The sequence below is a fragment of the Camelus bactrianus genome, unplaced genomic scaffold (assembly GCF_048773025.1).
Source record: "Camelus bactrianus isolate YW-2024 breed Bactrian camel unplaced genomic scaffold, ASM4877302v1 HiC_scaffold_28, whole genome shotgun sequence".
Classification (NCBI taxonomy): Eukaryota; Metazoa; Chordata; class Mammalia; order Artiodactyla; family Camelidae; genus Camelus; species Camelus bactrianus.
In genome coordinates, this window is record NW_027413942.1 from 1,081,605 (window position 1) to 1,102,155 (window position 20,551).

A 20,551-nucleotide genomic window follows, 5' to 3' on the forward strand; every position below is an offset into this window, starting at 1 on the left:
ATGGAAAACAGGACGGTGGCTTCTCAAAAAACTAAAAATAGAACTAATATATGATCTAGCAACTCCACTTCTGGGTATTCATCCAAAGAAAATGAAAACATTAACCTAAAAATATATATGAACCCCAATGTTCATGGTAACCTTATATACAATTGCCAAGATATGGAAGCAAACTAAGTGTCCATCAACAGATGACTGGATAAAGAAGTTGTGGTATATATAAAATGGAATATTACTGAGCCATAAAAAAGAACGAAATGTTGCCATCTGCAACAATATAGATGGACTTGGGGAGTATTATGCTGAGTGAAATAAGTCAGACAGAAAAAACAAATACTGTAGAATATCACTTATATATGAACTCTGATAAAGAAAACTAGTGAACATAACAACAACAACAACAACAAGAAAAAACAGACTCACAGATATGGAGAGCAAACTAATGGGTATCCATGGAGACAGGGAAGAGGGGAGGGCAAGAGTGGGATAGGGAATTAAGAGGTACAAACTACTACTTATACAATAAATAAGCTACAAGGATATGTTATACAGCACAGGGAATATAGCTGATATCTTATAATAACTATAAATGGAGTATAACCTTTAAAAACTGCAACCTGGAACTTATATAATATTGTACATCAACCCTACCTCAATTAGAAAAACGTCGAAGACCAGTTTGCCCCATGTGACCCAGGTCCCTCCAGTTTTGCCTCCTTTTCCTATCTGTAGGGCTCAGTGTCATCATCTGTTAAATAAGGTACTCAGGCTAGAAGGCCAGCTCTACGTCAAGAATCGTATAAATCTATTGAAAGCAAACTAAATGATCAAATGAGAAAACTCAACCCCAGCATGAGCAATCCTTACTGCTGGCAGAAGTTCCATCTCCACCATGTTGAAATGAGGACTAGATAGTGCACACTTGTTCCTTGCTTTCATGGACAGGAAGACACAGCTGATGTTATGTGAAATTTAAGAAGTAGGGAGAACAAGCCACATACTGCACTAAACTTAATACTCTCATCTGCCTTTGCTTTCCCTTCCTTGCACAGTTACTGGAGGTGAGATGTGTTTAATTAAGGTTATATACCAATAAAAACCAAATTATTATTTGCTTTTACCCATCAAATTTGTCTATATAGAAAATGTTTTCCAATAATAAAAATAACATTTATTAACCATAAAATTTCAAATAATTTTAAAGCACAAAGAGTAGAAAGTAAGAGTTATCCATCTCTTGCCCAGATATATTTTATTTCCTTTAAGGAGTTTAACACATATCATTCAATACCTTTTCTTATATATATATATATACATACATAAAGTATATTTTAAATAAAATGAAATAATACTATGTGTAAATTTTACAACTTGCTTTTTCATTTGACAATATATACTGTAGACATCTTTTCATTTGAATTTACATTGCTTTACCTCATTCTTTTTAAAGGCTGAATAGTATTCTACTGTCCAGATGAAATAAACTGTATTAAGCCCTCCCTACTGAGCCTGGTCCTCTCCCCCCTAAGGTGCAGGCCCCTGCATCTGTGAAGGGGAGACTTTGTCTTGGGGGAAGAGCAGGATGTGCAGACAGAGGTGAGCAGGCAGGGAAGCAGGGCCAGCTGACTGTCACTTTCTGCCCCTCCCCTCCGGCTTTCAGCAACACTTCTTTCATCCTACAGTTACATGAACTGCCTTTTTCTCCTTTCAAGTTTCAAAATTCCCTGCACTCAAAGAATTTTGGAGAAACATTACATGAGCATTTTCTGATTGTTCATTTCAGATTCCTCCTTCTCTCTGACAACAACACATCTGGCACTAATCTAAATACTCATGAAGCAAGACCAGCAAACTCACAGAAAGCAAGAGGGGAAGGACCCCCTTGATCTTTCAGTCAACATGGAAGGTTAAAATTGTCCAATTTAAAAATACAGCTGGGCAAATAAGAATAAGAGATACTAGAATATTTAAATCAAATACTTCTGGCTAACTGAGTTATATTGCCAAGCATTTAAGTCACCCTCACTCCAAGAAAAATATTTTACCAGGAATCAGGCCCTTAACAAATCCTATAAAACAGAAGTCAAATAGGACTATCTGCAGACTGATGGTAAGGGTCTATTATTCTCAGAATGCTGGGCCTTTAATTTCAGAATGAAATCCAAGCATGTTACCCAAGCAGCTTATACCTTATATAGCAGATGGTGGACATCAATGGGACAGTTCTGTGTTACTTTGTCAACAACATCTGAGATGGATTGCATAAAATCCAGGTTGGTGAACAGAATTTTGTACAGATATAAAAGAAACAATACACATTTCTCTCAACAACTTTTTTAAAATGTAACTTTAACAAATACAGAATTCACTATGCCTTTTAAACCATCACATTGGAATGAATGTGTCAAATTAATCCAAGTGACTCTGTGCATGGAGTGATGGTGACATGTCCCTTCAAGAGATGAAATGTGTGGGTTTAGAGAGGGAAAAGAAATCAAACAGTAACAAAGACAGACCAGCCCTGCGTTAGAATACACAGTGACTCAAACTTTATATGAGATTGTAAAATGCAAGTGCTCAGTGTATGTGGCATGTAATGAAAAATATTGTAGATAATGAGCATGTGATGTATAGACACTAATGTCATGAAAAAGTTAGCCAGGATATAAGAAAAAACCTAGTCAGTGACTCACACTGTAAATCTGAGCTAGAAGACTGGGAATGGGGAATGGTGGTGGCTTCTAGGTGAAACAATCAATATGGTAATAACCATGTTATTAACTAAAAAATCTTACATTCAATTCCATAAGTGAAATAAGCTAAAGTATAAGTAATTCAATTACAAAATTCTTAAAAATGCTTTAAAAATCATGAAAAGTGTCAATGTGCTGGAGGGAAGAAGAAGGTGCCATGCAGCTGTACACTGGACTTTGCTGGTTTATGTCTATTTTAACTGAAGACTATCACGAGCGAATGAGTGCCGTGATATCAGGTACTGTCAGACATACATTGTGTGCATTTTCCCTGAACAGTCATACACATCGAAGAACAGGCAGTGGTTTGTATTTACTTATTAAATGTAAACTGAATGAGGCAGAAAAATATACCAAAATACAAATAAAGTCCATTTTACTTAAACCTTAAAATATTGCCTCTTAGTTACTGCTTTTACAAACGCAGTAATAATTCTTTTTGACTACTTGCTAAACTGATGATATCTTTAATTCTTCTTTCCAAGGGTGTCCTCAGACAGAAGCTTTATCTAACTTGCAGCAGGGAACACAGCAGGACCAGCTGTACTGGGTTAAATGTTGGACTGGGGATGGATCGTCATGTGTGATGGGAAGGTTATATGTACGCTATCGTACTCTTATACAGAGGCAAATTCCAATCAATCCTCGAGATTAACTAGTTTTCATATCAGTAGGAGATGAATTTCAAATCCATTCCCTTCTATTGCTCTTAAAGCTTCTTCCTAACCACTCTTGGTTTAACCAACCATTAACTGTTTAACAGATAGCCAGACCCAAAGAGGAGCATGATGAAACACCCAGTCAAGTGCGTGGGCCATGCAGGAGCCAGAGCAGCCACTGAAGCTGCAGCCTACACTCCCAAGGTCCTCCCTGAAAAGTGGCCACCTCGCTTGGGAGCCCAACGGGGAGCCACTCTTGCACACACGAGGTTACAGCATTGCTCCACACACGTCATTCTCTGCACACTCAGAAAGCAAATGTCTTACCTCTGGGTGAAAGAAAATTTCAGGGCCTGGGAAACTTTCCTAGCCAACATCGATAATGAATTTCTTCTGGCTTATGGCATTGTTCCCTGTTTGCTGTTTGATCCACTTCCGCTGATCCACGTCATACTTGGCAAACTTCTTGACTATATTGGGGCAAATGTGACAGTACTTCTCCTGCAGACACACACACAGAGATGTCACCAGGCATTAGCGGCCACCCAGTCTGCCCTCCGGCAAACACCCAGTAACTCCAGCACCACAAACCCCCGACATCAGTCCTGCCCAATGCCACAGCTCCAAGGGACACTTACTGGGCTCAGTGATGTCTAACAGCTATGCTCTGGCCACGTACTCTGCTTTCTTTCCAGCTCTGCTATTAGTCCCAGCCTCACTGTGTCACATGTTGCTGCCTACTATCTGAGATGATGTCTGACGGTGCCTATCAAGTCCCTAGACTCCATCTCCTCTCTTCTTACTCCTTGTATGCCCCCACTTGGCACCTGCCAGGCACTTGCTGCCACCCACTGGGACAAGCAGACCCGCCTCGCAGCCGAACCCAGATCTGAAGGCAGCAGATCTGGCCCTGTGGTCACCACATCCGATTGGCAGGTGGTTAACCTGCTCTGTGGTCTGACACAGCACACTCAGTGGCTTCATGACCGAGAGTTAGTGAGTGCATAGGCACGTGGGATGCACAAGTGAATAAAACACACACAGACCCCTGCCCACTGGCCCATACACTGGCTGAGAGTCAGAGTAACAAGTGACAGTGATAAATAAGTAAATTGCAGAGCACTTTATAAGGTGCTGGGACCATGAACCAAAGGAAAGCCCGACTTTGACAGGATGGAGCTGCCACACATTGGGGCATGAGAACACGCTCAGTGCCAGCCCCAGCCTGTGCTGTGCAAAGTGTTTCCTCAGCTGGTGATGCCTGACTGGGGGCCTCTGGGTTGATCATCTGTCCTTAGAGCTAACCTCACAAGAACAGCAGTTGGCCCCTGGGTACCGGATTCTGAAAGTCAGCTTCCTGTGGGCCAGGTGGGCTTTGTTCAATGCCTGCACTTTGTCAGGCCCAAAGCTGGTGCTCAGGAGGACCTCTGAAGGCATTTTCATGATACTAAGTTCAAAATTTCTTAGAATCCCTGAAATGAAACCTAATACCATCCTTGGTATACTCTGCACAACTGTAAGACTGATGGGCCAGACTTGCTACACACCCCTGTGCTCACTGATAACTGAGTGAGTGGGTCACCCCATACAACTTCAAATCTACCAGGCTGAGGGCAGAAACAGTAAGTTGTCCTAAGACACCAGGTCAATGTCTCGCAGCAACTCAGAGGCTTAACTGAAGGCAGGAAGTGCCTCCACAGTGTTGATGGTGTGCAGTGTGTCAGCCCCAAGTCCTGGACCACCACTGTCCCCACCAACAGAATCCACGCATCCACAGGCCCACTCCTGCCCACAGGGGCAACAAGACACAGGGTAACTCTGACACACTCCCACAGAGGGAAGTGGGGCAAGAACTAACTGACAGCAGGGATGGGGTGGCTGACCTGCAGGGAACACAAGGAGCTCTTCCACTGCCTACCTTCATGGCTGAGTGATACCTTGTCACTGCCCAAATGGGCCAAACCTGGTTCAGGGTCAGAGATGGACCCCAGAGAGCCAGTGAAGAAGGTAAAGCCCACCACGAGGACTAGGAGAGCAGCCTCTGTCACAGTCAGCATACTCAGGGCCCTTCTCACCTGCATGGCCACCCCGACAGTCAGGAGCCAGAGGCTGTGAGACATATTGGTAACAGGAATGGGGAGGTGAGGGAACTTGGGTCAACTATCCAAATTTATTTCCTTGAAGAAACACAAGGTAAGGACTAGGGAAAGTTCTAGGAAATATTTTAACATAAAAAGAAAGTCTTATGCTACTTCTGTAAACCTTCCCCCAGAGGGAAAAGATTGACTCCCATGGGCTGCCCAGGACCACACACCCAAGCTGTGAATTGACCCATCCCTGGAAACTCTAGTCCTGGGCACACCCGGGCACCCAGCCACCCTACTCACATGGGCCCTGACTCGCACCTGTGCACCCTGTCCTAAAAATACCTCTCCGTCCACCAAGAGTGTCATGCAAAATGTGGGACTACCCCCAGGCACTAGTTTTCCTTCAACCAGCTTGTTACTGGGTGCAAAAGTGGGAGGGAAGGGGGGAGGCTAACCTCCCTTAAACTCCCCTGCAGCTCAGAAACTGTGTGTTCAAGGTCACATGTCACTTCCATGCTTAAATTTTTCTCCAAAAACAAAATCTTTGCTCTTTATATAATAATTATCCTTGTATTACTAAGAATCTCTTCATTTTGACTAAAACAAAACAAAAACAAAACAGTAATTTGTCCTGATTTTGCAACCTGAAGAGAAAATTGCTTTGAAAGGGGTCTGTCAACTGCTACCTACAGAGTGACACAAAGACCAAACCGATGGATCAGTCAAGTGGGCATTTTAAATAAGGACCAATGAGCCATTTTCCTCCGAATCTTACTGATTTAATTTTAGAGCTTCCTGTAACTCCTCCAGCATGATAACGGAGTCTAGAAAACACAGGTGGACTCTGTTCAATGATTCACCCTAGAACAGCATCACTCTGAATGGTAATACTCAGGTTACAGAACCACACACAGCAAGAGCTGGAAATGAGTTTGAATTCTGGCTGACTGCACAGGATTCCTCACAGTCACTGCTGCTGCTGTCTGCTCCTTACTCGGGAAATGAAGCCTGGAGGGAGAGGTGCAATACACATTGGCTAATTGAAGGTTCTGTCTAATCAGGCTCCAATTAAATGACATCGTACTAGGCAGGATGCTCAATACCAGTTATCAAGCTGCTCTCATTTACAGCTGGAGAACTTCACAAGCATCCATGTTCAGAGAAGAGGCTAAGTTTTCAGCCCCTTAATTCAAGTGGTAAACAGATGGAGACCCACATCCATGGGGAGGGGAGGGAAGGCACAGTGGGAGCAGGGGTGGTGGCCACAAGGGGAAGTGTGAAAACACTATTTCTCTCTCACCACCAAACTGGCCCATTTCCCATCTGTTTTTACCTTAATGGCCTTTGCAGTCTCCAGTGGTTGCTCAGGAGGGATTCCCACCTCCCTCTCCCTTGGCAGCTGTTGAATGAAATACATAATATCTCTACCTGCAATAGGGATGTGTTTGAAGCAGCTTCCAATTACCTAACCTTCCACATGGGGAGACAGAGAGGCAAAACACCATGTGAGTAACTCCAGGAGGAACGCCCTCCCTGGACTGTAAGTTAGACTCCTGCCCCCACCTGCCCTGGCAATGCAAGCATTTACTGAATCTCCACTCTGTGCAAAGCTCAGGACTGGGGGAGGGGGAATAAAATGACCATGCATGCAATTCCATTAGGAGAACCTGAGATGCTCTGTAAGCAAACAAAGTGGCCTTTCCATTAGGAATGTGAAGAGAAAACCACAGAAAGCAGTTAATTTCCAAAATGCTGCTGTCTGTCCGAACAATGGGTCATTTTATTGTTCCTCTAACAAAAAGGAAAACGTTTTAACTATTAATTTTATAAACATTTTTATTGAGTTATAGGCATTTTACAATGTTTTGTCAAATTCCAGTGTAGAGCACAATTTTTCAGTTATACATGAACATATATATATTCATTGTCACTTTTTTTTTTGCTGTTTAACTATTAATTTTTAAACCAACTACAAATTGGCTTGCATTTAAAAGTCAACCACCTGGTTAGCATGCAGGACTTAGAGTGTGACAACCAGGACTCAGATCCTGGTTCCACATCTGTGGGCAGAGTAACCATGGCCACATCTGTTAACACATATGTTTCAGCCTTGGCACCTTCACCCATCATATGCGGTGAGTGGGTGCACAGAAGAGACCCAGTGACAGGCAGCGGGTCAATTACACAGCATGGTTTAGGCATGCATTAAAGACTCAATAACCGATCTGCTCACTCTAGTAAGAGCTGAACTTGGTAGGAAGGAACAGTCTGGCAGGTTCCCCTCAACCCTATGCTATGTGAGATCCATGCTGGGGGGAGTTTGGATCCGCTCACCCAGCTGCCCTCCCGGACCAGTGACCAGGCTGTCAGCCATCACCAGCAGGAGAGGGCCAGGAGCTGCTGTGTGGTCCCAGGTCCTCACCAGCCCCCTGGGGTGCCACTGAACATGCAGGCCACAGGCTGGGAAGGTCCAGCTCATGCTGGTGGGAGTAGCTGTGCAGAGTGGACAATGTCCCCACCTGCACCAGGTAGAGGAGGCACTCTGAGCTCCCTGATGGCACTGGCTGCTTGTCACACACTCATGGAGACAGAAGGCTGGAGCAAATCCTCATCCATCTGACAGATGAATCAGTTCCAATGTGTAGAAGCACAGTTACCACTGAAGTTGCAAGAACAGGTGACTGAATTCCTCTTATGTCTTCTGAGGTGCCCAACTTCTAGAAGTGAAAGAGTGTGTAGACTTTCTCAGGAGCCCAAGCCAATTGTAAAATATTTAAGATCAAGATAAAAGATATGTACACATTATTAAAATTAAAAAAATCATAAGAACAGTAGCTCTCGCAAACAGAAACTATTCACAATTTCTATACTCAATACATTACATATAACATTTTCTAAAATTAATTCAACCCATGTTGAGTATCAGCTTCATCACAGATTAAATATATTAAAACAACCCACAGCCAATGGTAGGAAAACAAGTAAGTGAGTTGTGCTACACCCACATGATGGGCTGTCAGGTAGTTACTAAATATCTTTCCACAGAGTATTTAACCATAAAGATACATCAGGGATAAGTCAATATGCAAAATACAACCTCAGGAGCACATTGTACATTTAGAACATAAAATCAGATGGAGGGTATCCCAACTGTGCTTAAAATGTGTATCGTGTGTCTAAGAAAAAGAGCTCAGTAGACTATACCAAAAAAAGTGTGGCACAGTCCTCTGGGCAGTTTTGTGGGTCATTCTATTTTCTTCTTTACATTTCTCCATTTTACCTAAATTTTGTACAGTAAATGTAATTTTTATAAATAGGGGGAAAAAACTGCATTAAGAAACAGAGAAAAATTTGAACAACAACTTTCTCTGTGGGCCTGCACGTAGTGTGAAACTTGTTTCAGATGCACAGGGGAGGCCAGGAAGCAGACCCACAGGCACAGGCCCTGACCTTGGCCTGCACTGACCTCTGAGGACGTGACCTCAGAGAGGAGCCAGGCAGGACCACACAGCAAGTGGCACCTAAACACCTCACACCCAGGAGGGGGCAGTGTTCCGAGACTGGATGAAGGGGCTGCGAGCACAGAGCATGCTCTGCAGGCCTCCTGCCTCTCCTCACCCCCGGGCAAAGGGGACACTGGCAGGGTGCAATGACAGAGGGGAAAGATTTGGCTTTTTCCTCCTGACTGTAGAAACATCAGCCTCCCCCTGCAGTGATTTCTGAACTTTGAGGTATTAAAGCACCAGCATATTAGTACATCATCTCTGCAACGTCCTGAAATAAAACAGTGACTATTTTTTAAATGAAATAAATGAATTGTTTTTTTTTAAAAAAAAACTAGTTTGCATTTTTTAAATTTGTCTTAGTTGATTTACAAAATTCTGTTAGTTTCCAGTGTATAGCATAGTGATTCATTTATTGCATTTTTAAAAGGAGCTTAGCACATACACACACAAACCTATATTTTCACAAAAGGTACTTGTAATACACAAAATAACAAACATTAGTATCATGGGTTGCCTCCAAGAAGGGACGTGGAGGAGGAAAGGCAGGTCTGAATTCCCAATGTAACCCCCTCCAGATAGCTTCAATTAATTAAAAAAAAAACTTTAAATAATTCATTTAACTAGTCCATTTTACCAAATATATATGTGTGTATATATACATATATACAGTCTCTTGAAGCCTGAATTAGAAATCACTTCTGTTATATTTTGAAAATTAAAACCAAAAAGTTACATTGCAGAGCATCCCGCAAGTCAAGGTGAACAATCTCTCCTTCTTGGCTCTTAAAAAATTTTTAAAAAGCAAGAAACAAATCCTCTCCAGAGGATTGTCACAGAACACAAAATCATCCTCCAAATGTTCATGTGCCGCACCCACTGATATCCAGATTACAGTTCAGAATGAAAGCCAGGAAAACCCTCCTGGCAAAGTGACACCGGGGCCAAGCAGAGCCCAGGGACATCAGACGACTGCTGACACCAGACTGCACAAATCTGCTACTGCAAATTTCCAACTGCCAGTGCCACAGACACTAGGCATCTTCCACTTTCTCACACAACTGTGTTTAAAGGCTCTTGTTACCTTTGCTAAGTACAGGTATGACTTCAAAAGTGGTGTTTTAATTAACAGAAGGGTGTTTTTTCTTTCACTGCTTCCTTCACCTCAAATCAGGTTAGGCCCACAGACAGAGCAGAACTCGCTGCCCTGCTGAACATTGGGATAGCGTGAGTGACCCCATCCCTTCTGTCAATGATGATTCCTGTTATTGTGTGTTCACCAACTTGTCATGATGTCCAGTACACAGCTAAGGCCAGCACTGCCTTCACAAATACCACGGAGACCATCAGCATGGGGACTTTCTCAAGTGTTCCACAAGCCTATCTTTAGGTTGGAGCAATAAGCCCTTTCTTTCTTACTGAGTCTGAATGACCTTTCCCTTCCCTACCTTCCATCTTCCTCCCAAATCCAAATTCCAAAGTGGACAACTAACATGTAAATTCTGTGCACTTAATCTGGAGGAGTCAACTTCTCAGTAAGATAAATCAAAGCTTTTCAAAGAAAAGCCAGAGAGAAAGGAATTTTATTGTGGAATCAGGAGGTTTTAATTTCTAATCCACTGGTTCCCAGTGTGGGTCCAGAGATGGATTGCAATAAGACTACTTGTGGGGACTTTAGAAAGAAAAAATACTGGGCCTGGCACCCAGAAATTCTCATCTGGCAGAACCAGGATAGTGGTTCTCAACCAGGTGCAATTTTGCCCGCAAGGAGCACCTGGCAATATCTGGTGCCATTTCTCGCTGTCACACTTGAGGGAGGGGAGGCTGGTGGTGGTGCTTCCCCTGGTGGGTCAAGACCAGAGATGCTGCTAGACATCCCACAACACACAGCTCAGTAACCTCCACTCCCCTGAGGACTGCCCGATCAAAAATTTTGAGGCTGGAAACCCGTGGTCTGATATAAATTCTGAGAATATGTATTTTGGAAAAAACACTTTTGAGGAGACCTTGCTGCATAGATCACTTTGAGAACCACTGGGCCAGTGTTTCCTGAAGTGTCTCCTAGTCCATGGAACAGAAACAGCTTAGGGGTGGGGGAATATTTCTGGTTAAATTTGGAAGTGGTGGAATAAACAGAGTTTTCTAATGTAGGCATTTTCACAGCCTTTAAGACATCACTGTCTACTGAGAATCACCACACAGAGGACACAGCATGTGGAATCTTCCAAGTTAATCATCTATGCAACTCCTCCTCTTTTTTCCTACAAGGGAATAGAATATGCAGGAAGCATTTTGGAAAACAATTTTATCATTTATTCCCCCAAATTTCAGTCAATTCCCTTATATAGAGGCAGATACATTACACCTAAAAACAACAAAACACCCCACGAAGAACAAGCAGCTTCAGGGGAAGTTCTGCAAACTCATGGAACCACAGGAGCTCAGATCCACAAAGGGAAACCCTTGAAAGACATTTATTTTGTTTCATTTTGTTTTGTTTTAACAGATTCTATAGTATATTTTCTTTTTTATGATCAGAAGTAAAAAAAGCCAAAGAACCACACCTACATTTTGATCTTGTCTTCCTGAGGTTACCTTAGATTTTAATGAACGTAAACAGACAAAAGCTGGACAAACTCTACACCAGCAGTAAAAACATAAATCACAGAAATTGCTCTGTACAGTGTTTGAGCTCGGACCTGAATGGGATGTGTTCATGTGCACTTGAGTGCATGGGAAAGGAAACCACACCACACAATCTTACAGAGGCCTCTAGAATCACCATTTCTTCCACATTAGACATCTAAGGTCACTTGGGAATCATGAAAGTCACTTGTCCTTACCTGAACTGCAATGTAGAGTCCTGGTACATTAAATAATTTGAACATAATTTCTGCAAGATATTCTCTATTTTCTGGTGTATTCAGAGGAGGTTCTGTCTGTAAGGAAATATCCACTATATTTAGTGTTCACCCAAATTTCATGTAATTACATGAGAATGGCAATAAGTTAATCTAAAAGCATGTTCATTAAGATGCTGTACAACTCCTTAATTTGACAGACAGAGTACACCCAGAGTGATTGATTAAACACATTTTGGCTGTGAGGTTTAAAATCTTTGAGAGAGCAAAGCCTCTCTAAACACTTCTGCTCTTACTAATCCACCCCAAAACAAAAACAAGCTACAGAAAAGGAAACTCCACCTCGGATACCAGAACACCCAAACACCGTGAATCTGAAGAGACGTACACTGAGCTGCCAAGGGCAATAACAGTCCCACTGAGACCAGATGAGTGAGGACATGGAAAGAGAACACCAGTGACTTCAGATACCAGGCAATATCCAGTTCTCCAGAGAAGAGCAAAAGCAGAGAGCCCTTGCTTGGAGTCAGAGCAGTCTGAGCAGCACAGCTGCAGGAGCCTCGCTCCCCAGGTCGCTCACCTCAGAGCACAGGCGGCAAGGTGAGAAGTTACACCTCCACCATCTGCTGTGAGAAAGACAAGCCTGGGACAGAAGCTGCTTCAGCCAGACACTGCCCACCACCCAGCCTAAACCCGACACACAGCCAGTTCAGAAAGATCTCCCCTCAAAGATGAAGAAATAACACAAAAAGACTAGCCAAACATCAAATAAAAACACTCATAGAAAAAGAGAGGGGAGAGAGAAAATAGGAAAAAACAAATGGCAGATAAAAAGCATGTACCCAGAAAAATATAAAAAAAAAGCAGATGAAAATCATGACATAGATATCCGAGTTTTTTGAAATGTCTATTTAAAATAATAACTATTATCTAATAGGAGGAAATTAACAGGATTACATAAAGATAAAAATAAATAAACCTCCTTTTTGTCATTCAGCAATATGTTGAACATTTTTCCATGTTAATAAATATGGATTTACATCACATATTTAAGCTAGGGAAAAAAAGAGAGAGAAAAGGAGAAAAAAAAAAAAACAAAGAAAGGAAAAAAAATCTAGGCCTTTTGGCAAAAAAATAAATAAATAAAAATCCACATTACCCTTTGTTATATACTGAGCTGTGTGTCCCAAAACTCTTATGCTGAAGCTGCAACCCTCAGGTGACTGTGTTTGGAGATGAAGCCCCTAGAGTGGTAATCCAGGATCAGTGAGGTCACAGGACAGCACTAACATCTCTGCAGGATTAGGCAGAGGGATCAGGGAGCTCTCTCTCACTCACACACAGAGGAAGAGCCACACAAGGACCTGGTGAGAAGGAGGCCATCTACAAGCAAGGAAGAGAGATCTCACCATAAACCAACCATGATGGCACCTTGATCTCAGACCTAAAGCCCCCAGAGCTGTGAGAAAACTACTGTCTGTTGTTGAAGCCACTAAGCCTATGGTGTTTTGTTAGGTTTATTCAGCAGAGCAACATACTCTTAAAGCAGGAAAAGGGCAGCCTGTCTTGGCCATTGGCACAGCTGCATGCAGGACACTGGGACACACAGGGCCACATTTACAGGCTTTTCTGGCAGGAAAATATGACCCCAGAATTCTATATCTGGCCACACTGCCAATCAAGTCTGTTGCAAAAACAAAATATCTTTAAACATACAACAACTTGAGAGAATTTGGTTTCTATGAACCCTTCATGAATTAACCATCAGACAATAAGCTTTAGCCAAATAATAAGAATGCATAAAGTACAGTCAAAGACTTACAGTGAGCAAGTAGTCCATTTAAGATGTAGGGATAAATGCTTTTCTTTTCTGGGAGAATGTGTATCTATAGAACAGAATGTAAATACTATAAATTAAAACAACAGGAGTAGTATCAAGTTGACAGGCACAGATGGAAAGGAGGAAAATATAAAGACACTGATGCCCTTGTGTCATGGAATCAAAAGATATTGTTTTCTTGGTAGAGCAGCAGAGACACCAGTAAACATAAAGTCACAAACATAAATATCAGAGTAAGTACACTAACATAAACAATCAAAAGCAGGTGATAGAAGAAAGGAGGAGGAGGTAAGAAATGTGGCCATGTACCAACGTGGTCACTAAGCACAGTAGGAAGTAATCATCCCTAAACAAATACAGGTAAATATCTTACACAAAAGTACAGTTATGTTAAAATATATTTTACCAATTATCAGAACGAATATGCACCCAATAGAAACCAAAGAGAAAGCCAAGCCTGAGTTTTAAAATATCCATACATAAATAAAACACACTAAAACCAGAAAGCACAGCACCAGAAAAGTAGCTGTGACCACACAAACCTGCCACACAACCCAGGCCATTTCAGCACGGGCAACGGGAGAGCTCCAACTCCAATCAGCCCAGCTACAACCCACCTTCGATTTTACCAAGTTTGGAAAGTGATTTCCTCTCTCCATGCATAATTAGCACTGACTTCACAGGAGTCTAAACGAAGTGCTCATGGCAGCACCTGGCATGGGGAACGTACTCAGTGAAAGTGCATTATTATCACTAAAATCATCAGCATGTACCAGTGAGAAACTCACCTACTGAAGAGAAAGTCTCTGAACAAAGACTATGAGACAAAATCAAATTCCATTGTCAAGCCAAGGGACATCTAAAACAAGGTGCCTCAGAGAGGTGCACAGTTGTCACAGCTTCCAAGATCAGAAACAACATAACTGCACATAACAAGGAACTGATTACACAGATTAGGTCACATCCATAAAATGTAACACTTTGCAGCAATTAAAAAGGATGGGCAGTGTGTCTGCAGATATGAAACAATATCTACTATAAATTTGCTACATGAAAATAGGCCTCTCCATACATACATATTCTTAAATATACTTCTGTATCTACAACATTTTTTTAAAAAGCAAGGTGTATGAGGGAGAGAAATGAGGAGCTGTTTATGGGCACAAAGTTTTGATCTTGCAACATGGAAAAGTTCTAGAGTTCTGTTACACCACAATATCAATGTAGGTAACGTTACCAAATGATATATTTAAAACTGTGTTTAGTGGGTAAATTTCATATATTTCAAATTATAATTTCTAAAATTTTTAAAGTAAAAATCAAAATGTACCATAGTATGTCAATTTTGTTACCATTTTATGAAGTAAGTTTATGTATAATCCATGTGCCTGCACATAATTATTGCTGGTTAAGCACCAGTAAAGTTGGTTTCCTCCAGGAAGGGGATCTGGAAGGCAACACAGAAGTGGGAAGGAGACACTCTTGCACTGGAAATCCTACTGCACCTTTTGAATTCTGTGCTGTGTGTATGCTAACTCTTCAAGCAAATAATCAAATCTGGCTATCAACTAGCTGGGGGCTTTAGTTTATACTCCTGTCTGATACAAAGCTCAAACATCATGCCCCAAGTAAGTTTTAATTACTCTGATTAGAATCAATACACTCCCTGAATGGGAGAGAGAAAGCAATCTTAAGACATAGACAAGAAATAATAAAGTCATCAAAAGCAGATTGTAAGTAAGTGATCTAAACGTTATTCAACAACACATTACTTATTTTAATGTGCCTACCTCAAGGGGCTGAGATCAAATTAGTTAATACCTTAATGTTCCCAGTACACATTTAGCACTGTGTTAGTGATTACTATATCAGATTTTTTTTTTTTAGTTTTCTTTCATTTAAAGCACACGAAGAATAGCTGTGGATTCCAATATTTAGGTTACAATATATCTCCTTATGGCACCTCCTATCAACCTGAAAAACAGGCCTAATAACTACCTACCCCACAATTGTCTGTGGGATTAAATAAGTGAGTTAATTCATGCAAATGCTTGGTGGGGAGAGGGCTGGGCCTTTAGCAAGTGCTGAATATATCAACAATCAACTGTAATATCAAGAATATATCTCAGGCCAGAAGAAATTGAATGTATTAACTCCAGAGACCTAGAGTCTTCTCTTACCTTGAAGAGGAATCCAAGCACCTTAATAAGTTAATTTTATAAACATAACATTTAAACTGATTAGAGGGGGGAATAGGATGAAGAGAGGAAGGCTAGAAAGGTATGCAAAGTGAGAGCATAGTCATGCAATGTTTCCTTCCTGCCTGGTTTAAAAAAAAAAAAATGTGAGCCTATAGAAGGCATTCCAACAAGAAGTAGATTAACCCTGGCTCTGGATTCTTCCTGGGTTTAATTTCAGTGTCAAGTGATGTTCCAAATAAATCCCAGATGAATGAAAAATATATATAAACATCAAAGGAAAGTAGGTTTACTTACATAAAAATTTACAATTATAGATGTTCAAAAACATAACCTACAAAAAATCAAGTGAGAAAAAGTATCTGCTTATGACAAAAAATTCGTATCTGTTATATGAAAGAGTTCACACCATAAACAGATTGTGGCCATACATACAACAGAATATTATTCAGCCCTAAAAAAGGAAGGAAATTCTGACACATGCTACAATGTGGCTGAACCCTGAAGACCTTATACCAAGTGAAATAAGCCAGTCATGAAAGGACTAATACTGGATGATTCCACTTATATGAGGACCCAGAATAGTTACAGTCATAGAGACAGAGGGGGGATGGTGGGGGCTAGGGCTGGGAGAGGGGGAAAGAGAGTTATTCTTTAATGTGGACAGAGTTTCAGTTTGGAAGATGAAGAAGTTCCTGAGATGGATGGTGGTGATGGTTGCACAACAATGTCAATGTACGCAACTCACCAAACTGTACATTCAGAAATGGTTAAAATGATAATTTTTATGGTATATGCATTTTATCACAAAAGAAAAATTTAAGTAGAATAAAGTTCAAAGAAATCATAGCAACAATAAAAGCAATAAAACACTGATATGTACAAAACCCAGGACATGAATAGGCAATTCACAAAGGAGAAAATACAACTAATAAGTACATGAAAAACTGTTTAAGATCAAAGGTATTCAAACTGCAAATTAAAAAGTCAAATAATCAAAAATGATATTAATCAATCCTAAGAGTTCAAATAATGTGGCTTCTTGTACATTGAAGATTTCAGTGTGAAATGGTATACCAGAGATTCAAAATTATTAACACATCTGGACCTCCAAATTATATATATATATAATTTTTATATTCTTAATATAAAAATGCTCTAAATATAGAAAAAAATGTGCAAATATTAATTTATGTTATGTCTTACAAAACCAAGAAACTGGAAACAAAAGTAAACATCTAAAAATAGTGGGGCTGCTAAACAGACAGGAAACAACCACTGGATACATGGTTGCATGACCATTAAAGCGAGGATTATGAAAACCGTGCAAGAAAATGGGGGAGAGGGATGGAGGACACAATATTGAATGCAAAATCATATAAAAACATGAGTGAAAAGATTAAGTATAGCTATACTGAATGTTAATATTTATGATAATGGGATAGGAGTGTGAAAAGCCCCACAAGAATCTTCCAAATTTTCTAAATCGCACTTATAGTTCTATAATAAGAAAAAAAAAATTCATTACAAGTGTTGTGAAACCCTGAGTTACAGCCCGTGTGCGAAGGCCACAGAAACTCCCAATACAATTTCCTGGTTTATTAGTCCACAGGCAGAGAAGCTAACAGAAGAAAGGCTTCACCCCAGGGCAGAAGCCACAGCACATCCTGGTGTGGCTTTTCCCTAGCCTGTTGGCTCTGTAACGTGGAAAACACTTTCCATATCCAACCACAGTTGTGAAGACAGCTGAATTCTTGATCTGCCACTGTCTTCATACCTGTAGTCACATCATTGTGGCAGGCACTGCAATTTCCCTACCCAGTATCTATTCTGCCTTCTGCCTTAATGACAGACCACTGATCAATCACAGGCCCAGAAAACAGCATTTCCCAGACTTCCTGGTGTACAGGGATGGCTAAGTAAGTTCTGGCCAATAAGAAGCAAAAGTTGTTGGATGTGTCTTCTGGGAAAGCTCCTTACAAGTTTGAAGGTAGACTCATGTAGTAGACCCACTTCTGCTCTTAACTCCTTCTTTCCTGGAATATGGAGGTGATGACTGGAGCTGCAGCAGCTAACTTGTGATCTAAGGCAATCTTAGAATGGAAGCCATATGCTAAATATACTAGAGAACACAGATCCCTAATGACACCAGAAACCTGACATACCAGCACTGCCCTCCCTGCTACAAATGAGTTTAAGAAAAATAAAACCTTTAACTTGCTTAAATCACTGATTTTTACACTTTAGTACTTGCTGCCAAACAATTCACCATCTGTGAAGAACTAACATTAAAATCTATACACTTCCATTAAGAGAATGTTTACAATAAAATTAGGTTCTCCTGGCTCCTGAATCAAATTCAGCATTATTAAAGACACATTCTTCTGGGTTCTCAGAACCATAATCATAAATCTATGTTTTCCTCAATCCTCCTTTTCTCCTATGTTTACCACCAGTAATTGTTCCTTTAGAGGACTAATTTAAATAAAACCTTTCAAAACCATTATTTATATATAACGAGATCTAAATTGGAGATATCAAGTTTTTCTTATTTTTTAAATACTGAAGTATATGATTAAAACTTCACATGAATGCAAGTTACATAAGCATTTTATTCATAATAATGGTAAAATATCATCAAGTATTAATTCAAAAATGAATAATTAGTCAGTACTATAAAAATCAATCCATATTTCTGGATAAAGAAAGCAAGCTGAACACATGCAACTAATATTGCTCCAGTCCCAAACCTCTCCATAACTGCAGTAAAGAAACATTTTTAAAAACATAAATCCTCAAGGAAGGGCAAGTAGGAGTGGAGATGACAATATACTGAAAATGGGAAGAACACGGGCCAGCAGTAACAGACTCAGCAGCGCCAAGGATGTCCAGCTCCACACCGGCCAGTGCTAGTGTACAGGACAGAGCAGGTCTGAGCCACCCTCATGAACCAGGAAGGGAGTTACTGCAGTAAGCCAGGACAAGCCACATGTCATGGTGATTATTATGTGTCAGCTTGACTGGGCTAAGGGGTACCCCGAGAGCTGGTAAACCATTCTTTCTGGGGTGTGTCTGAGAGGGTGTCTCTGGAAGAGCTTAGCATGCAGCAGACTGAGTAAGGAGACCTGCCCTTGCCAATGTGGGTGGGCAGCACACAGGCTACTGAGGACTTGATTGGAACAAAAGGATGAAGGAAGGATGATCCTCCATCCCTGAGCTGGGACACACATCTTTCCTGCTCTCAGGTGGATGGCAGAGCTCCTGGTTCCCAGCATCCTTGGGCAGCACTGCTGCTTGCTTTTTCTCCCCTGATTCATATTCAAAAAGGTTTGCAAATCTCCTCTACAGTTACAATTCAATTTCCCTTCAAGAGCACTGCAGTTCTTTAGAATATATGATTCTGTCTTGAACTCTGGGCAATTCAGTATTAGAGAAAAGAGTGTGGTTCCCATTTGCTATCTGTTTAGTCCACGTGACCAACATGAGTTGAGTCTCTGAAACTCCTTGAAAAACATGAGCCCTACTGAGCTCATTCCCACCATGGATGTGCAGATGTCTGTCATGGCAGTCAGAAGGGACAATTTCATAGGCTACTGAGGGAACTTTAATTTAAAACTTTTAGACTCTTTTACACCAAGAAGCCATTAGCTGATGTAGTGGTTCAGTAAATGTCTTCAATGAATTTCTGGACATGGCCACAAATCCCTGTACCTGCTTCACTCCCCTTCAATTATCCCATTAACTGATGAGGAAGGACATAAGCCTGAGATAAAACCACCCTTCTCATAACTTCCTCTGTCACATCATGCAGCAAACACACCTGCTAACTTCAAAGTACAATAAATGTAACACAATATTTTCTTATGTTTAATGTAATAAACAATTATTTTTGAACATTCACTTCAGATACTCATTTTTGGCAAAGGACTTAAGCTTTTCCATATTCATACCAAACACCTCCAGTTCGTTCCCAGCAATTGTTTTTATTGTACTGCGGTGTATATGCCAGCTAGAGCAGAAAAATTCCTGGTAGGAAAAATTTCCTGTGGGCTGTGTCCTGGTGATTGCATTTGCTCCACGGGCCTAAGACTCAGACTCCCTCTGAGCAGAGCGGGATGGGGCAGGCAGGGAGAGGAAGCTGGGCCCCAGGCCCATGCCTGGAGTCCTATCAACAGGTAGTTATGTGACGTACGAGAGAAGGGAACATGCCAAGCATTGCAGGTGGGAGTCCGTAATTTGTTTTGGCTGTAAAGACAAAGCCATTCAGACATACTGTCAGTTTCCTGGCTCCATGTATTTTACATAAACCATCATAGATACACAGGAGAGAAAATACACAGTGGCCTGTAAAACACAGTACTTGGAGGTGACAATTCCTAGTTGTGAAGATACAGCCAGGAAAAAGCTTAGAGCACTTTCAAGGACTTGATTTAATAGACACAAATTATATAGATTCCACTAACTACCATAACAGCCTTGTACTTAACATATTTTAAGCCAGATAATTCTAAAGAATATTCCATATTTAACATTAGAAAGAGTTATATAATTGGATCAGGGGCCATTTGACAATGCACTAGCATGGAAAAAATGCAAAGCTAAATTATGTAGGTTTTAATGTGCAGCTTATGTTACATGCAATTGCTCTCC

General features: G+C 41.0%; 1 protein-coding gene across 1 annotated transcript in view; it reads right to left on the reverse strand.

The window, feature by feature from the left end:
- Positions 1-7,317: 7,317 nt before the first annotated feature.
- The window catches only part of LOC141576740 (uncharacterized), a 32,540-nt gene continuing 19,306 nt past the window's right edge, over positions 7,318-20,551 (reverse strand). The window contains exon 6 of the mRNA XM_074360150.1: positions 7,318-20,146. The gene's annotated coding sequence lies outside the window, so the exon portion shown is untranslated. The remainder of the gene's footprint in view (positions 20,147-20,551) is intronic.